The 7,466-nt window shown below is 56.8% G+C and overlaps 1 protein-coding gene across 2 annotated transcripts in view; it reads right to left on the reverse strand.

The window, feature by feature from the left end:
* Positions 1-7,145, reverse strand: part of KLHL25 (kelch like family member 25) — a 32,914-nt gene extending 25,769 nt beyond the window's left edge. For both annotated transcript variants that reach the window (XM_039245776.1, XM_039245775.1), the window contains exon 1: positions 7,079-7,145. The gene's annotated coding sequence lies outside the window, so the exon portion shown is untranslated. The remainder of the gene's footprint in view (positions 1-7,078) is intronic.
* Positions 7,146-7,466: the final 321 nt, after the last annotated feature.

Genomic DNA, 7,466 nt, shown 5'->3' on the forward strand with positions numbered 1-7,466 from the left:
ACCCTCTCCTCCTGCTCACTAGCTGCAAAGGTACTGAGAGGGGAGGCCCTCCACCAAAGCCCTTTGGGGATCCCACGGTCCCCTTGTTCATCTGATCTTTATTACCCTCTCCCACTGTGTCTACCTTCTGCCTGTGGCCCACTGTCGCCTGCAGCTGTCCTAACCAGGTCAAGATGGTAGGGATAACAGAAGTCCCCACCAGGGCTTACGTCTGAGTCACCCCCAGGGCAGTGGGGCTCAGTCTCACCTGGATGCTGTCCCCCAAGAAGTGGATGCGAGCTGTTAGAGCCCACTTGGGGAATGACAGGAGAGCCTGGCTAAATGCCACCAGGCACCAGAATCCCAGCAGCCATGAGTCCTCCAGGTGCCCAGGACATGGGGCTGTCTGCCCCCTACCTCCCCGGTCACAGGGGCTGAAGCCACCCAGGAACCACATGGGTGTGGTCCTCCCTGGCCACAGACTCCTCCTTTCCTCATCTACCTATCTCCAGAGCTTTCCATCGTTCTGTCTCTTGAATCAAGTGCAAGGGCCCTTCTGTCAGTTTTTTGCTTGTTTTAAAGCCTCCTGTTACAGGAAGACAGACCAGGACCCCCAAAGTAATAGAATCAATAATCAATAAAGTTCTAAGGGCCCTAGCCTTGGGTGGCCAATGCCACTTTCTGAGCCTTTTTATGGAGGGCTAGAGAACTTTCTCTGCCTTCCTGGCTCATTTCTTCAGCCCTACAGGTGAGACACAGAGGAACACGCCTCCTCTGCTAGCCTTCTTTTCTCTCAGGCCACGTGGGGGATGCCAGGCAGGTGCCCCCCCAGCCCCACCCCTCCTCTAGACACACTGGCTGTTTAAAAACACTCAGATTCACTCACATGTTCTAGGCTTCAACTATTTGGCTCTCACTACTAAAACCCATGATGTTTGTAGAACTTTTCAGCACAAAATGAACTTTCAGGAATGTTTTCCCCAGCGCAATGCACAGCAGCCTGGCTGGGGGCGGGGCGGGGATTAAAAGCGCCTCATTTCACAGACGAAGCTTCGCTTGAGGTCAGGAGATCAGTCACAGGCAGAGCCAGCAATCGCTAAACCTTGATGTTCTGGAAAAACAAAGATGGACGAAAACAAAAAGAGAAAGCCCGGATAAACTGGATCACTTTTGTTTTGTTTGCTTGTTTTAAAGGAATAATGAGATCATTCCCTCCCCCATGACATGAGCTAAAAGTGAAAACGTGGATAATATCAAGTATGGGTGAGGATGTGGGCTAATGGCTCCCAAATACTATTAGTGGGTGAGTGATGTGCCTAAATCTTCGGGAGAGGCACTCGGCTTTGACGATGAAAATTTAAAAATCAGAAACATGCAACTATCAAGGAGGCGCAAGACTTCATGGACTGAATGAAGCAAAAAAGAAAGAAAATGGGACACAACCTATACACGTCCCTGGGGGAAGAAGATGAAAGGTGGTGGCTTAGGCAGCTGTAAGATGAGGAGGAACGCCACCACACACACAGCGATAGAAGCCCGCGGACGTAAACACAAAATCTGTACAGGAAAAGGGGGACCAGAAGGGTATGCACCAAACCGCTGACAGATACCAAGGATGAGGGGGACTTCCACACCAGGCTGCATTTTTTCCTACCGGGTTGTTTGTTTATGAAGGGAATCTACTGATGTATGAAAACAATCAACATGCAAGAAAACAATCAAACAACTTTATGTGTTTTCTGTAGCCTCTGTAGGGATTAGAAGATTCCGGAATGTGATGGCTGTCACCTATCTCTGGCTGCACCTCCCCTCCGTGGCCCACAATGTTCCCAGACTGCACACTTGCTTATTCCCTGCCTGGCAGGCCCTTCCTCAGATCTTCCCATGGGCGCCTCGGTCCAGTCTTGCAGGTCTTAGCTCAAATGTCACCAGCCCAGAGAGGTCTTCTCTAGGCCCTCTGAGCCCCCACCTTGACCTTTTCCTCCCCGCCCACCTCCAGCAGCCCTAATGGCATGTATTTTGTCTATGTGGCATCTGCGTCCCCAGGTGAAGAAGTTTTCTGCTGCACTCTAGAGCATGGCAGAGAACAGAGGGCAAAAAATATCCACTGGATACACTGGGAATGGAGACGCTAAAAAGTCTACTTCCTCGCCTCTCACTGGGGAAACTGAGGCAGGCTCTTGAAAGGCCACTCACACCTTAGCAGCATGCCACAACCACTTGACTATTGTCTGCCTCACACGCCAGAGGTGGAACTTGCTAGAAGGCATCCTCTTAACTTGACTTCTTTTTTACAGTTTCTAGTTCAGGATGAGCCTTTCAGAAGGTGCTGAAGAACTACTTGCTGCATGAAAGGAGCCGGGAGGGTTTCTCCTTTGCGTTTTCAAAGCTGTGAACAACAGAGGCATTCACAGGTTAAGGGACTTGCTGCCCAGGGTCTCACAAGCCAGGCTAGGATGTCGCAGAACTTGAACTCTGGATGCTGGATAGAACTGCCAAGGCTTTCTAGAAAAAAAAAACCTCCCGTGTCTTGGCCCTCACTCCTGCCCAGACGTATCTGGCCCGGCCAACTGCAAACCTGGCAGCCAGCACATCCTGGAATTGAGTGAGCAAAGCTCCCCTTATCTTAATTAGGAAATTAATTCCATTCACCCTAGATTGATCTGTGGTCAGCCTCTCCTTGGGGGCCCAACGGGAACAGGTAGATAATAAGCAAGGCTTTTTGTTTCCATCCGATCCCTGCATCCTGGCCTGATGGATCGCTGACATGGAAGGTTTCTTCTTGGCAGACAGAGGTGGGTGGGAAGTGACACCCCAGGCTAATGTGGTCCTCCCTCTGGCAAGGAGGCACAGCTCTCCCACGGCCCTGCTCAGCTCCCGCCTTCTTGCAGGAAGAGCTATCCAACTGGTCTCGCAGGCACCTCCTGGGCCCAGCCTGCTGTGCCAGCGCCTCAGAGCCTCCTCCTGCCCCCCTGGGCTCCCTCGTGATCCCTACCAATCTTGGGAGATCTGTGCCCATCTTTTTTCTTCAAAGTGGCCCTGGGGACGCCTGAAGGCCAGGTCCTTCCCCCTCCACTTCAGGATTTTGGGGGTGGGGTGGGTGTCAGGCAAAGTGCTCCCACACCTGCACCCAGCTCCCTGCCAGGGACCAGCCAGAGTAACCTTGGGAAGTAAGTCGCCTACGTGCCACCTCCCCTTTGGGCCCAGCTTGGTTCTTCTTTGCCCCAGTCCTCTGGCTTCACCAGTCCTTCATCTGTGGCAACCAGTGCTTGTAGACTCTTCACATCTGGGCCCCGGACTCCTAGCCAGGGGGCAGAGGCTGGGAGCACAGGGAGACCTGAGAAACTGGGAAAGTTTGACTTGGTTTCCACTCACCAAGATAGGAAAGAACACTGGGAGCTTGCCTACTGTATACCCTTCTCATTCTCCAGGAGGGAAAATTAGGGCCCAGAGAGGGAAACTGACTTCCCCAGAGCCCCACAGCACACACCAGAGGCAGAGCTGGAACTAGAAGTCCAGACTCCTGACTTCTCCTTTGCTCCTCCACACTCTACTGGCTGCCTGTCTATCTCTTCCTGGCCATGAGGGCTAGGCAAATAACTCAAGCCTATAAAATTTCGTGACATTGGAGGCTGAAAGAATTTCTGGGATTTTACAGCAAAACATTACATAGAAGCATTGTACAGAAGAGCATCCACCCATTTTTGAGAAGAGCAAGTTAAGGCCCCTAAAGGTAAGGGGACCTCCATGAAATCACACAGCCAGGGAGAGGCAGAGTAGGACTTCCAGATGCCCCACTTACGTGATCTTTCTGTCAACAGGTTCTAGGTGTGAAGGGTCCCAACTGTGGGACAGTGAAGAGGTGGGGCTGGCCCTGGGCCTCAGTCACACTGAAATGAGGTGTGACCCAGAGAGCCTGGTCCAGACTCTGCACACATCCCAAAGGTGCAGACCACAGTGGGAGAAAGAACATCTGGGTAGATTTTTATGGTTTTGCAGAAAATACGGTGAAATTTCCCAACTAAACTGGATTTCTCAGATCGTAGAGCCAGCACTTTTAAGAACAGGCTGGTGAACCACACGTGCCCATCTGTTTTCATCCAAAGGGCATGGACAGGGCTTGAAAGGGAAGGTTCAGCAGTAATTAAGCACAGGGTCTACTGGCACCAGAGGGAGGGGGTGGGGGCGGGTGAAGGTGGCCGGGGCCCAAGAGATGGCTGATCACTGACACATGGGCAGTGTCTGAACCCAAGTCTGGTTCCGGAGCCTATGCTCTTTCCCCTGACCTGGTGCTGAAGTCGTAACAGGAAGCCCTCCTGTCTTTGAGCATTCTCTCTGCTCCCGCCATCTCCATCCCCACAGCCCAGGGACCTGGAGTCAGTCCTGCAAGGAAGGCGAGGGCCTCAGGTGACAGGTGTCAGCTTTAGCTACCTCTCCACTGGGACAGGGGCAGTGATGCCCAGGGGCAGGCGGTCCGGAAAGAGGCTGGCACGCACTGTAGAGCCAGGGCTGGATTCCATCACCCGGGGACAGTCCTAGATTCCTAAGCCCCAGCCCTGCTGGGATGAGGGGAGTGAAGCTGTGGTGCACACATGCCCCCTCCCACCCTGCCCCCAGCTATCCCAGCTAAGTGCTTTCTGGCTGGGTAAACACTTCAATAGCTCTGGCTGCCTGAGGCAATTCAATTATGAAATTTACCACTTTAGATGAAAACCAGCATCTCAATCAGCCAATTCATTTGCGTCTGGCCACTCTGTTTTCTCCTGCCAGCTCTGACTGCCCCTCCCTGGCCAGGCCACACTGTAGGCTGGTCCAGACGGATTAGGGCTCAGGTGATGGGCCGGTCTTTGGGGCTGCTGGGGCGGCTTTTCCCAGGACCCCCTGAGCAAGGGAGAGAGAGGCTGCATCCAGGAGCCACCCATTGTCCCGGAGACTCTCAGGACTGCTCACTCCACAAGCCAAAGCATGAGGGTCTCAGGTGAACCTATCACCTCCCACCCGCACTCTCCCTGACCTCCACCTGCACCTGCTTTGTGGTGGGTGGGAGAAGACGGCCACCCGGGACCCAGAATCTGGGCTGTGTCATGCTTTTCTCATCTTTAATTTGTCAAGGCATCATCTCCCCGGAAAGCTTCACCACCCACACCCCTCAGCTCCCCTTGGCTGCCATTATCACTGGGGTATCGTGCACACCTAGGTGTGTCTATGTATCTGGAAACCAATTCATGTGCCAGCACACCCTGGTCTAGAAGCTCCCAGAACACAGGGTCAAGACCCTTCAAACAATGACTCAATTAGCCAATTAACAAAAGAAGGAACTAATGAATGAACAAACCACTCACGTAATTAACACTCCCACTCCCGCCCCCTGGCGCATCAAGGTGGTAGATGGGAAGAAGTAGCCTGCTCTCATTGCAGCCTACAGCCTGGCTAATCTTCCTCTCCTTCCGGCTCCCTTCCCCCACACTGGGTGCCCAGAGGTCTGAGAAGCTATTAAGGGGCATCGGGCTGCAGAAGCTGTCTCCGAGGCCGGGTGTGCGGCTCACCCACAGCCCCTCTTTCTCTGCACCACAAACATAAATCCAGCTGCAGCCCGAGCCCCAGGATGAAGGTTTCCACCATTTCTCTCTACCTTCCTTTTAACTGCCTCCCTGGAGTCCCTTCCTGACAAACGGAATGAATGACTCCAGGCCAGGAGAGCTGCCAGGCCCAGAAGACTGACTCCATCAAACTCCTGAGGCACAGCCTGAGGACCTAAGGACCCCTGGTCTCCGAAGGATACCAAATCTGCCCCAGGCGAGGTGGACCTTGGTTCCTGCTCCACCCCCAGCCCCCAAATGCAAGCCTTGACCAACAACCACTAGGAAACCTAACAGCACACTCAGGGCCACCGCACATCAGTCCTACCTGCGAAGCGGGGAGACTGAGACCCCGGATCCCAAAGGGAGTGACTGGTTCCCAGGTTTATAGAGAGTTGTGTTGTGGGTGTGAATGAGTGTGGGAGTAGTCCAAGTAGGTTAGTCCCTGGGTGGGCTTCTACCCCAATCCCTTTGATCAGGTCTCTATGAAGATTGTTCTTTGGTCAAAGAAACCGATAAAGCACCTTGCAGACTTTGAAGCAGCAGCAGCACCAAAAAAGTGTAAGGTGCCCCCTGGCGTGGGGGGCGGGAGGGGGGGGGATCCAGTCTCAAAGGAAGAGCATCTCAAGCAAGGAGAGGAAGAAAAGGGAGGGGGCGTGCCCGCATAGGGTCCTGAGCCACGCAAGGGCGGGGGGAGAGGAGAGCCGGGCTGGCTGTCTACAGAAGGCTTGCTCTGGACCTGCGAGGGGGGCGCCACGCAGCGGGCAGGTGGGTGGGACTTACAGCGTGTGGCCATCCCCCCCTCCCCGCCCCCCGCTGCTCTCCAGCTCTCTAAACCCAGACAGGGGACTCCCCCGTCAGGCGGGACGCGAACGGCCGAGGGCACCGCGGGCGGCCGACCCGGGCCCGGCTCGCGGGGACCACTCTGCCCTGGGCCGACCCCGGGCCCCCGCTCCGCACGAGGCAGGCGGCCATCTGGCCCTCGGCGTCAAGTGCGCGGGGACTTCGCCCGGCCCGGGCGCAGAGCCCAGCCTCTCAAGTCCTCAGAGCCGAGCAGCCTCCTCTTTCCAGGATCGATAGTAATTTTTTAAAAAGAGAGTCTGCGGACTCAATGAATCAACCACTCCCAAGGGGGAGAGTTGTAGCTCCCGCGCGCGACGTGCATTTGCTGAAACAATTCATTCCCTCGCCCGGGGCTCTCTGCAAATCCCCTCGGCGGGTCCCCGGGCACGCGCGGGGCGGGAGCAGCCGCGGGGGCTGGGAGGAGGCGGCCACCCCCTCCTCACCATTGTCCCCGACTCCGCCGGCCCCAGAGACCCTGGGCGCTCCGGGGACGCGAGGGGCGCCGGACTGCTCCCGGGGCGCGCGGCCCCGCGGGGGCTCAGACGGCGGGGCGCCCAGGTCCCCGCAACCCCCGGTCCCCGCCAGGGGGGAGGTGACAAGTGTCGAGCCGGCGGCCGGGCGCGCAGCCAGACCAGCCCGAGGCGGGCGCCCCCAGCCGGCCCGGCCCCGCCACTCACCGCTGGGGCGCCGCCGCCCGCCGCGCTCAGAGGCTCCCGGTCGCCGCGCGAGGCTCCACAGCCCCGGCCGCCGCCGCCGCCGCCGCCGCCGCCGCTCCCCTCCCCCGGCTCGCCACAGCCGGAGCGTGCTGCTGCTGCGGTACAGCCCCGGCGCCGCCAACAAACTAGTTTCTCAGGCCTTCCCGCCCCGCCTCCCGGCGCGAAGCCAATCAGAAGCGGCGCCTCTGTGACGGATGGGCGGTCGAACCAGTAGTTCCGTCGGCAGTGGGAGAAAGGGGTGGGTGCCCGGGCCCCGCCGGCAGGGCGAGGGGGTGGGGCGGGGAGAGGAAAGGGACTTCGACCAGATTCTTAAAGGCACAGGCGCCGGCCCGCCCCCGCCGCCGAAGTT

Source organism: Hyaena hyaena, unplaced genomic scaffold, assembly GCF_003009895.1.
Source record: "Hyaena hyaena isolate Hyena2069 unplaced genomic scaffold, ASM300989v1 scaffold_266, whole genome shotgun sequence".
NCBI lineage: Eukaryota > Metazoa > Chordata > Mammalia > Carnivora > Hyaenidae > Hyaena > Hyaena hyaena.